General features: G+C 42.0%; 1 pseudogene; it reads right to left on the reverse strand.

Moving 5' to 3' along the window:
- Positions 1 to 10666: 10666 nt before the first annotated feature.
- LOC124974767 (Krueppel-like factor 5) lies at positions 10667 to 12021 on the reverse strand (annotated as a pseudogene).
- Positions 12022 to 12327: the final 306 nt, after the last annotated feature.

The following is a 12327-nucleotide window of genomic DNA, read 5'->3' on the forward strand; positions in this document are numbered from 1 at the left end:
ACATGGGAAGCAGGATTTTGCAAAGGTAAGTGGAACATGGGAAGTAGAAAAAGCAAGACTAAGAAGAGCATGTCTAGAAGGAGGTTGGAGCTGCCCAGGACTCACTTGAATCGGGGCAGGAATGTTTGCTGCTTATTATCTGATACGCAATATTAATCATGGAAAATAGGGACCCTTTGCCACCCAAGGTAATGTGCCATCCTATTATCATCCCACTTATACTCACTCTTTCTTGCAAAAACTATAGCCTTAAACTCCACAGGGAGAAGAGAATAAAAAGGGAACTCAGACATGATGCTGTCAAAAAAGCACCACACACAATCAAAGGAAAAGAATGCACTCTTCTCTGAAAATATAGATCTGTGCAGTCTACCTCAGTCCTCAGGGGTTGGCTCCAGGACCCCAAAGACACCAACCACAGTGTCAAGCCCTTTGGTTGAAGTGGCATGGCATTTGCATGGAATCTAGCATTTGATTACCTTTAAATCATGTTTAGACTGCCGGTAACAGCTAATGCCTTGTGAACCCTGTGTAAACCATACTTACACTGAATTGTTTAAGGAATAATGATAAGGAAAAAAGTCTGCTCATGTTCAGTGCACATGCAATTTCTTTCCAAATTTTTTTGTCATAATTGACTGAACATATGTATATGGACCCTATGCATACAGAACACTGACCTTGATTTTTCCTGGTCTCTTCCACTGCCTGTTCTGCAATGGGGAATGCACCATACAGTGACTGGAACACCCAGGGAAAGCTGACATGCAAACCCACTGGATGGAGAAATTTACTTTCTTTCTCCAAATTTACCAGATCACATTGCGTATTTTTAGATTGATTTTGAATTGTTGGTTTGGGTTTATCTTACTTGTTCAGGCACCCACTCAACAGATATGATGCATCACTAGTGAAGGCCAGGACTGTGCTTGGTTGAATCCTCTAAGATTCAGAGAAGCATGTGGTAATCCCAAATCATTAACTTAAAGTTTGTTCTGTATGATGTGTCTCCATGAATACAATGATTTCAGAAATTTTTAATCATTTGAAGTAAGCAGGGATGTGATGACTCTGGAAAGATAACTCATAAATGGGTTTCTAGTTTATAACAATGCTGCCCTGCTACAGAGTGGACCACCCGAATTGCTACTTTGGCTCCAAGAAGAGCACATTCCTGGGGTCACTTTTGCATCTATAGACATTTGGTCACATAGACAAAATGTAAATAACACACTCAGTGAACTGTTGGCACATCTCTGTTTTGGGATCTGGATGAATCACTGGGTAAAGTCTCTGTAACTCATACAGCATGAGAGCAAACCAAGTCTAACAAACATTCTTGTAAAGGGCCAACTTTTGTGCAAGAAGATGAAGGGAAAAGAGAAAGAAAATAAAGCATAAAGGAAATGGAAAGTGGATTTGTAGTTCAGGTTTGGAACCAGTTTTCCATCCTCCTGGGTCATTATCTGGCTCTAGGTAAGCAGGTCTCAGTTCCAAGGACCCATCCTAGGGCCCGGGAGCTCCAGACTGGTTCCTTGTTCTCCTGGGGCATCAGAGCAGAATGGCAAAGACCTAGGATGTATGCTGTTACCTCGTGGCTGTGCGTTTGCACCTCGGCTCGGTCCTCAGAATCTCAGAGCTGTCTTTCTTTGGCAAGATGACAAATAAGATAAGTGGCTGTCTCTGTAATCTATTTTGTTAGTCACAGCAGGAACCCCTTGCTCCCTGCTTCCATGAAGCATGCCACCAGAGGTGAGGGACATGACTGGGGGATAATAAGATCCTGAATATGTCCACATGCTTGGCCCAGCAAGCCCATCTGACCACTGCCATGGGATGCAGGTGGCAGGGCGAGAAGCTGCACACCCCTCCTTCCATCAGGAGAAACTGAGGAAGGTCAGCCTTGCTGTCCAGAAACAGGATGTGGCTGCCCTGGCTGTGGGAGCATGTTCTCTGTGACTCCTCGGCTGCATGTTGTGGTTTTGTGGTGTTGCCAGCCCCTCATGGTGCACCAGGCTCACACCACCAGGGCCTGCCTTTCGTGACCCGCTGACCCACCCACCTCCTGCCCCCCTCAGACCTCAATAGTGAAAGCTATGGTGAGGATGGAGCCCTGAAAAGCTGGGCACTCAGACTGGGGCCCAGGGTCTCAACTCTGGCCCTGTAGGCCAAGGGAGGAAGCAGGAATCGGTGGGTGTTATGTTTTCACTTGGAAGTCCAGGATTTTTTGGTTAAGGGGAAACTAACTTGGCTAGGTTAAATAACGCCCAATATGTTCCTCTCTTAGTGTCTGAACGTGGCCCTTGCTAGAAGAGGGGACTTTGCTGGTGCAGATTGTAAACCATCCTGCATTTTCAGGGAGCACCTGGTGAGTCATGGGGATCCTTGGGAGAGGTTGCCAGAAGGTTCTGTGCTAGTAGCTGCAGAGGGGACAAGGCAGCAATTAGACGGAGTGATGAGGGGACAGGGGAGGAATTCTGGTGACCCAGAAGAACAGTCTTCACAGAGCCTTCAGAGGAACGCAGGCCTGCAGATGCCCTGATTGCAGACTCGACCTCAGAGATGTAGGAGGCTAACTGTGCAGACACATGGGACCTGGTCTGTGGTACTCTGTTACAGCAGCCACAGGACACTGCCGCCCTGGCATGGAACATGCCTCTGGGGAACATGAGATTGCTGGCACCCCAACTCCTTTCTTACCTGGTCCCTCCCATGACTCTCATCATGACCATGTGTGGCGCTGGGCAGATGGAGAACTAATCAACCTCTGAAGAAGGTGTGAGCTAGTCCAAGCCATCTATGAAACTCCAAAGCATAAGTATTTATGTCTTGATGTTTAAAAATGTGTGCTTTCTACTTACCGATGGGCTGCCTATGTATTATTTCTGCCTGGGTGAGAACCCAGTCAGGTCTCCTGAGGGCCAATCAACCATGTGAGATTGTCCAGCAAATGGTATTTGGATAAATCCTGGGTAAGCAGCTGAGTGCTTAGATGCCCTTCCAACCCAAACTTGGGAGCCATGTGAAATTTACACACCTTCTTCTTAGTGGTCTGCAGCAACTGGGGAGAGTATTGAAATGGGAAATGGGAGCTCTCCAAGAGCAACCCTGGTCACAAGGCACTGAGCTCTAGAGCACTCCTGGCCTGCATGGGCACCCTGCTGCAGGGTGCTGCCCTCTCAGGGAACAGGGTGAGCTGCCCACACTGCCCACACTAGGCTGTGTTGAAGAAGGGGCCCCTTACACACCACCAGGTCCCAAACAAGCATGTTGGAGAGCCACTGAGTCTCCCACTAAGTTATAAGCCCTTCCCTACCTCTAAGAATCCAGTTACTGATTTCTTCCTCATCATTTGTTAAATTCATCTTTCCATCAGAATTTTTAACCGAAGCAGAATGGAAAAGTCACAGGAATCATACAAGGTACACACATTCTGGGAACATCATCTCTCACAACCCCTTTTGTGAACGGGATCCATGCTATGGAGCAGGTGAAGGCAGCCCGAAAACACCACAGAGTGTTGGAAACAATCATCATTCAGTTTGCCGCCTTACATTTTGGTCTCACTAATTACAATAATATTTTAATGGACAGAGTTTATTTGACAAACTGATTAGATTTAACAGTAAACAAAACACTATGTAATGGTAAAATTTATTGATGGGATCCAATTTACAAACTTCACATCTATCCACATAAACACACAACACACACACACACACACACACACACACACTCCTTTGGAATCATAAACAAGGGTGAATGACACCAGTTTTTACACACATCTTTGACTCTACTGATATTGTATTAACCATTTCAGGGAAAAATAAAACTGTGCTGAAAGTAAAAACTTAATTCTATAGTCATAGCTCCATGGTGCACCATTGCTTGTTATCGGAAATGGCTCCTGGATGGTCAGGTCACCTTGTGCTACTGAGACTTGTATTTGAAAGGACAGGGAAGAGGAGCAAATTAATCTTATTTCTTACCCATTCATGAAAACCTTGCTGTCAATGTAGCATGACATAAAAGCCTGAACTAATTGATGCTGAGTTATCCATGTAGAATGCTCCAGGTTTCAGTAGGGCTTCAGCAGGGTCATATAGAAAGAACTGACCTCAGTGGTAACTTGCCAAACACTATTGCTTTCTCCCCTGTGTTACATCAACAGTGAAAACACCGACTGAATTAAGGGCCATGTGATGAACTGAGCACATCCTTTCTACAACCAGGAGACAGCCACAAATGCCATGAAATAGCCTAAAACATGTAAAAAGCAATCCAGGAAATCACTGGATAGAGAAACAAGAATAGTGGACCAGATATTTAACACAATCTCAGAGAGACAGAAAGAGTGGAGGATTGAAAGAAGAGGCCTGATCCAGAAGAGCAGGAGGAGAAGACTCTGGATGGAAGCCAGCAGCACTTGAGGGCTGGGGACTACAGAAGCTGTCCCAGAGTAGCTGTTGAAGAGCAGCCTCTGCCAGAGCTGGGCTGACCAAAGCCCACTCCCCACCCAGTACATTGATGTTCCCCAGACAGCAGGAGGGAGGAGGCTGGAGTCAGACAGGTATGGTCTCAGGAGAGCCCCACCCAATGCACAGGAGAGCAGAGGGAGCAGAGGTGAGTCATTAAGCAAGAAGCAAGAGGGGAGTATTTGCCAGAACTGAAGGAACATCCAGTCTTCTGATTGAAGGTAGACTATGGAGCAGGTGAATGAAAAGATGGATATCCTGCCTCATTATGGTTGAATCTCTGAGTCCTGAGGACAAAGAGAATTGGTGAACAGCTTTGAGAGAAAGGATGATAGTTGAGAGTTGTATTGATTTGAGTCTTCTCAGCAACAACACTAAAAAGTAGAAAACACTGGAATAATATTCCCAGAATTCTGAGGAAGAAGTATTTTAGCCCTATAATTATATACCCAGCCAAAATAGCATCCAATATGAGAGCAAAATAAAGGCATTTAACTCTAGAGGGTCCACCAAGTTTGCTGTCTCTAGACCCACTATGGAGAAATAACTAGAGAAGGAAGAATCCAGAAAAGAGGCCTGAATAAGCATATCATATTTTGTTGAACCAGTCTTTAATGAAGCGTAGTCTTTTCTGCAGATTGTTGAGCCTCCTAGAGCCTTGGTTTTCTCCTCTGTAAAGTGAAATAATCTTATCTGAAAGGCCATTATAAGGATTCAAGAAAACGAATGTGAAGCTGCTGAGGTTCCTACTACACAGCAGGTGAACACAGCGTTTATGCAACCGGTAAGCAGGCATCATCTTTTTGTAGCCCCCTTCCCAAATTCAGACCTTCAAAGTTGTCATTTTCAAGGAAACTAAAGTTCTATAAAATGATCTTATGCTTTCTAATTCTTAATTTTTTCACAAATATGGTAAAATTCCTTTCAACATATTCTAGGCTCCCTTTGCTATACTTTGATTTTACAAATGTTTTCTGAACTTTTTTAGGCAACAATGAAACAAAGGCATTTGCAAGCAAATGGACGAAATTGGAGAATATCATGCTAAGTGAGATAAGCCAATCTCAAAAAACCAAAGGAAGAATGATCTCGCTGATAAGTGGATGATGATACATAATGGGGCGTGGGAGGGGTTAGTTTTAGGGTTAGAGTGAGGGTTAGGGAGGGGGGCAAGAATGGGGGAAGGAAGGACTGTATAGAGGGAAAAGAGAGATGGGAGGGGTGGGGGGAAGGGGAAAAAATAACAGAATGAATCAACCAACATCACCCTATGTAAATGTATGATTACACAAATGGTATGCCTTTACTCTATGTACAAACAGAGAAAGAACATGTATCCCATTTGTTCACAATAAAAAAAAAAAAAAAAAAAAGCGCATGTTGAGGACTAACTGAATTTAGCAACCATAGGACTGTGTTTTTATCTGATAATGCCTGGACTTTGCCAAGATTTTTGCATCTGACTGTTTTTTAGCAGGGTTAGGCAAGCAGTGGGAAATAGCTCTTCTACCATACTGTGATTTATTACAGGAAGTGTTCATTTCTGTTCTGCACAACTCATTTGAAGATGATTAATGATGGAATATGTCCAAAGAAAGTCAAATTTTTGATAAGTGTTGCCATTCTAAATAAGTGGCAGACATTTTACATACGGCTGAGTAAACTGCAATGAATGAAGTAAAGATAAGGGCAATTGAAATAGTAAAAATTGTTTCCTGTCATGGTGGTGGTAATGATGGTGATGATAGTGATGCTCATGGCACTCTTGAGAAATTGTCAATCCTATATCAAAAGAAACAAAAATCGTTTAGCTTCTATGGAAAACAATATGATTTCTGAAAACGTCAAAGAGAATTACCATACAATCTAACAATTCCACTTGTGAGCACACGCAAAAATGTTGAAAGCAGGGTCTCAAACAGGTCTTGGTACAACCACCTTCAGAGCAGCAGCATCCCAATCACCAAAAGGTGGAAGCAACTCAAGTATCCAACAAAGGATGAGAGAATAAGCAGAACGTGCTACAGATCTACAGTGCGTATTACCTAGCCTGGAAAGGGAATGACATTCCACATGTTGCAATAGGGATGAATCTCAAGACATGACAGTTGGTGGGTTGAGCCAGTCACAGAAGGACACATACTGCATGATGTCACTCACATGAAGGCTGTAGTAGTCATATTCAGATACAAAATGTAGGATGGTGGTTTCCAGGGACTGGGAGGAGGAGAGAACGAGGAGGAGGTGTTCAATGGGGACAGTTGCAGGTCTGCCAGATGAAGAGTCTGGGATGGAGGGTGTGATTGCTGCATAACAATCTGAATGCACTTAATGCCACTGATATGTATGCACCCTTAAGAATGTTTAAAATGGTGAATTTCAATAAATAAAGACAGAAAGAAGGAAAAAATGGTGAATTTTATGTTACATGTACATTACCACAGTTAAAGATTTAAAAAGGAAAAGCAAATTGAGCTAGTTGAAAGTGACTTTGGGTGTGGATCTAAATAGAAGTGCTCATTATTTAACATGTTTTATTAAAGAACATACGAGGAGAAGTGAACAGGAAAAATCTGATTGACAATCTCACACCTGTACAATCATGCAAGCCACTCATACTTCTGAAAAATATCTGTTAATGCTTTTAGCCAAGCTAATTTCAAAGTCATAGCACATTGATTCTATAAATATGGCTAAAATTTGTTGCTTTTTCAAAACTGAAACACCCACAGAATGAGTATGCACCATTTGTTTATGCATGCTCCTTCGGTAGGCTCTCGGTTTGCACAGACATTGCTACTGTGACATTTGTGTACATACTTCTTTGGTGTACATGTGCAGTCATTTCTGTTGGGACTCTGCCAGGATGAAATGGCTGGGTCACATTGTGTGTCTGTATTTAATTGATAGATAATGCAGAACAGTTTTTCGAAGTAACGAATCAATTGACTCTCCTCTCCACAAAACGTGAGCATTCCCCTTCCTCTGCATCCTCACCCCCAGTTGGCGTTGACTCTTCTAACTTAGACCCTTTTGCCTGGTGTGTGGGCTACTTATTGGGCTTTAATTTGAACTTATGCTCACTAATGAGAGTGAGAAATTTTTCTATCCTTACTATTTGGACTATTCTTTTGTAAAATGCCTATTTGAATTTCTTGCTTAGTTTTCTGTCTTTGTCTCATTGACAAAGTCTTGGTCAGGTCTCAGTGGCTTGCTTTTCTGCTCCATCAATGCGGTTTTGGTGTATAAAATCCACACCTGCTGTGGCTCCCAACATGTCAAGGCTTTAGCCCAGGCAGAGAGCTTTTCTGTCCAGATTCTTCTCATTTTGCTTTAAAAATCTTTGTGGAAGTCAAATTCATGGAGATATTCTGTTGTGTTACTTTCTGGAAGATTTTTAGCTTTTCCCTTTATGTTTAAGTCTATAATATATCTAGTAGTTGTGTACCTGGGAGTTTATTATATGTATTTCTCTGTATTTAGAAATGTCCATAATAAAAATAATTAACATCTAATATTTGCTTTGACTTTGCATAATCTCCTACCAAATGATTAAAAAGTGAATCTGTGTTGTCTAACTATTTTCTAGCTTACTAATTGGTTTAGAGGTAATAAGTTAACTTCTTTGAGGTGTATTTTAACCACTAAAATGACATTATTAATATCTATTTAACATGTTTTTTTGATTAAATGAATAAATAGAAACAAAGCACATAACTTATGCTTTACACATAATAGGCATTGAATAAAAGGTTGTTATTTTCCTTTCAGTCTTAAGATTAATTTTTCATCCACACCTATTTTTATCTTACTATGGAATCTGTACTTTTGCCTACACTATAATGTCTCTAATTGCAAGAAGGACTTTGCAATTATATATTTCTTCTATCAATCATTAATTAGTCAAGAAGTAAAACAGTAATAAAATCTTCTCTTATTTTCTAAAAAAAAAGTGAATCTGTGTTGAAGTTTGCCAAATTTGTACATATCAATTGATATACTCACATGATTTCAATATTAACATTTAGTAGTATGATAAACAGTATCATCAGATTTTAAAAATTTTATTAACCCTGCCTTTTTTGGACCCATCTGAGTTGTGGCAAAATATCTCTTTGAATGACTTCAGGGTACTATGTTTTGTGTGGTTGTGTGCATGCCCATGAGGGTGATTGGCCCATGGCTTTCCATTTTGGATCCTGGACTAGAGACCAGGGTCTAGAGACTCTCTAGTCTCATTGAGTGATTGAACAGTGTCATCTTGTCCCTATTCTCTCATAGAGTTCCTCTGAGAATAAATTGATCTCTTCCTTGGTGAGAATTGCAAGAAAACCATCTGGGCCTATTGTCTATCTGTTTATTCATTTATTTAATGATACAATGTGTTTTTTGACTCAATACCTTTATTTTATTTATTTATTTATCTTTTATATGGTGCTAGCAGTACCTCACACATGCTAGGCAAGTGCTCTACCACTGAGCCACAACACCAGCCCAATTGTTTATTTTTTATTTTATTTTTTAAATCTTTTAGGCACTTTTTATTTTCCAAAAAAATTTGTTGTTAATATATAAACATTTCATTCTTTCAAAAAATTCTACAACTATACAGCTGTTTGCTCCATTATTTGCATAGGAAATGACCACAATACAAAAATAAGAGGGAGAAAGAAGCAAAACAGCAACTGATTTATGCTTTTCACGTATGTCTCCACGTATAAACATTTTGAAGCCTCTTACAAAATTATTCACAACTTTTGTCATCTATTTACACGTTAAGAGAACTTTTCTAACAAACAAAACTATAACTTATCAAGTTATGAAAATTTTCTTCTAAAAAAGCTTACTATATTACCACAAAATAAATAAAGATAAAAAATATTTTAAAAACAAAATTAAATTTTCATTTCAATGAAGACCCCTTTTGGCATTTTGCTTATTTTTCTGCCCTTTGGCTAACAGCATCAGCATCACATTACTATTTTATATTGCATATATGTAGCACTTTCTTCCTTAAGTTTTCAACATATCATTGATATTTAAAGGCAGACACTGAGTCAGTATTAACAACAGATTAACTAAACTGCACTGTAATTTAGATAAAATTACTGTTTCTCACTGTGTATTATATGCAAAATCCACATAAACTGTTATTTAACCAACAGAACTGCACAAGCAAACACCTTGGTATATGAAAACTGCATCATAAATTCAACATTTCCATACGTGAAAACTGCATCATAAATTCAACACTGTCATGTGAAAATTGTATTGTCCTTCCTTTAAAAAATGATACTGTTTAGTTTATTGTAAGAGGTTTAACTTTTGTATATTGTAACTATGTTTAAGCTCTTCAGTTTACAATTCATAAAAAAATCTTTCATATTTAAAATAAACAATCCTATTTTAGTCAGTGCATGAAATTTGCTTTTTCTAAAAGTTCATTTGAATGATTATACCTTCCCCCTGAGAAATGAATTTGGTAACGTTTTGAGAGGTATCTTATCAAAAATTCTAACTGTAAATGTATTTATGGTTATTTTCAAAAGAAGTATGGTTTTTCCCAAAAGAATCCTAAAAAACTTGTAATAAACCTATAAAGCTGATTTGCATATTTACGAAATTTTGAATAGCAAATATAGGCAACTCATTTAAAACAAAACAAAACAAAACACATTTGTTCAATGGCTATTTGTGAATTGCCAGGTCCAGCGTGTACCTCTAAGGGATTACCAAATAATGACAAAAACGATGTCTGTCAAGTAAAATCTTGACATACAAGCCATCCTTCTTCCTGGTACCTGCCAAGTGATTTGTTCTCTAACCACTATTATGTCAAACCCAGGTGCCCAGGTAAAAACACCCGCACACCCGCTCCACCCCCGCCCACGACCACGTCGAAATGTGACTGCCTGTCATGAGATGAGCTCTGCTTGAGTTAAGCGGTGTACATTACAGCAAGCATTCCAGATTCTTAAAATGACCAAACACTTTGGTGTTAATACAATGTATTCCCTGTTTTCTCAAATATACAAAATACTACATTTCCAGTTTTTTTTTCTTTTTTTTCTTTTCTTTTTTTTCTTTCTTTCTTTCTTTCTTTCTTTTTTTTTTTTTATATGAATAGTAAAGTTTATAGTTTTAAAAGGTTGCCAAACGGACTGCGGCGGCGGAGAGCGTCGTATGGCGGCTCAGTTCTGGTGTCTCTTCATGTGCAGGGCCAGGTGGTCGGAGCGCGAGAAGTTGTGGTTGCACACCCCGCACTGAAACGGCTTGGCGCCCGTGTGCTTCTGGTAGTGGCGGGTCAACTCGTCCGACCGTGCGAACCTCCAGTCGCAGCCCTCCCAGGTGCACTTGTACGGCTTTTCACCAGTATGAGTCCTCAGGTGAGCTTTTAGATGAGAAGACTTTGTATAAACTTTTGTGCAACCAGGATAATTGCAGTAGTGGATGCGGTGTTTCTCCAAATCCGTGTTACTCCTTCTATTGTATCTGACAGGTTGGATATTTTGCATATTAACTGGTAGTGTCAGGTAAATTTGGATTGTGAATTGCCAGTTTGGAAGCAATTGTAGCAGCATGGGATGGAGGTGGGGTTAAATTCTGGAGCATCTCTTCTTGTCTATGGGAACTTCCAGGTTCTGAACTTGGTGGTGACAGGGGAAAGTAAGTGGCCTGTTGTGGAAGAAAGTGACTTGGCATTGTGTACCTGCAAGGGGGCATGCCCTGGAATTGTTTCATTGCAGTCTGTGGGTGTGTGTGTTAAGGCCTGCCATGGCGGCTGACATAGAAACATTAAGGGTGTCCATTAGTGCTGTCTGGTTTGTAGAACTGGGTATGTCTAGATCCGGTTTATTCAGTAGCTGGTACAGGTGACCCTGCTGGGGAGGGACAGAAAGATGAAGATCTGGTGTAGCAAGTTCTTGTTTGATGAAAATATTGTTCACCTCTGGAGCTGAGGTCTGGTGGGAGCTGAATATACTGGTGAACTTAGGGAAGGCCTGGGTCGGGCCGGAGGAGGAGGGGCAGTCGTTTCACTCTGGTGGCTGAAAAATGGTAACAGGTTCTTTCTTGGTGTGTGTTACTCACAGTCTCTGGGATTTGTAGAGGCCAATTCTCAGGTGAGTGATGTCAGGGAGGAAGACGTTCATGTTGATGCTGTAAGGTAAACCTTCACTGTCAGGGAAGAACTGGTCTACGACTGAGGCACTGTCTCGTCTATACTTTTTATGTTCTGGAATAATTGGAATGGGAGGAAGCTGAGGTGTCAGATGCTTCTCCATTTCACATCTTGTCTGGACCAGCTCCTCTGAGGGCAGCCGCGGACTGGCGGCGGGAGCCGGGGGCTGCACGGGCGCTGGTTGAGCTTGTGGGTGGTGGTGCGGGTGCTTCAGCTCCTCGCCCGGAAAGAGCGCCGCATCGCGGGCTGGATTCGCGGCGCCCAGCACCGGCTTGAGCTGCGCGAACACAGGCTCTCGTCCTGCAGAGCCGGCGGCTGGGGCACAGGTCCCAGGCGGGCGCTCATGGTCAGCACCCGCATAGCCATGGGCACTCGGGGGGCGGCTCCGTATGCGGTACGCGGGTCAGGCGCGTTTCCCACCTTGCCCACGTTGGCTCAGGCGGGCGAGCTCGGCGCGGGGTCCCGGGCGGAGGAGGGGAGGCTCCGGGCAGACCCCTGGGTCAACAGCAGGCGCAGTTTTCGAAGGCGCACATGAAAAGCAAAACTCTTCCGCTCTGCCACGCGTAAACGCCAATGTCTTCCAGGCAGCCACTTTCTCCCGCCCCGCCCCACCGCACAGCGCTTTCTCACTCGCTGGAGCCGGCTCCCGCCACCAGGGATCTCCAAGAGCGA

Source organism: Sciurus carolinensis, unplaced genomic scaffold (assembly GCF_902686445.1).
Source record: "Sciurus carolinensis unplaced genomic scaffold, mSciCar1.2, whole genome shotgun sequence".
NCBI classification, from domain to species: Eukaryota; Metazoa; Chordata; class Mammalia; order Rodentia; family Sciuridae; genus Sciurus; species Sciurus carolinensis.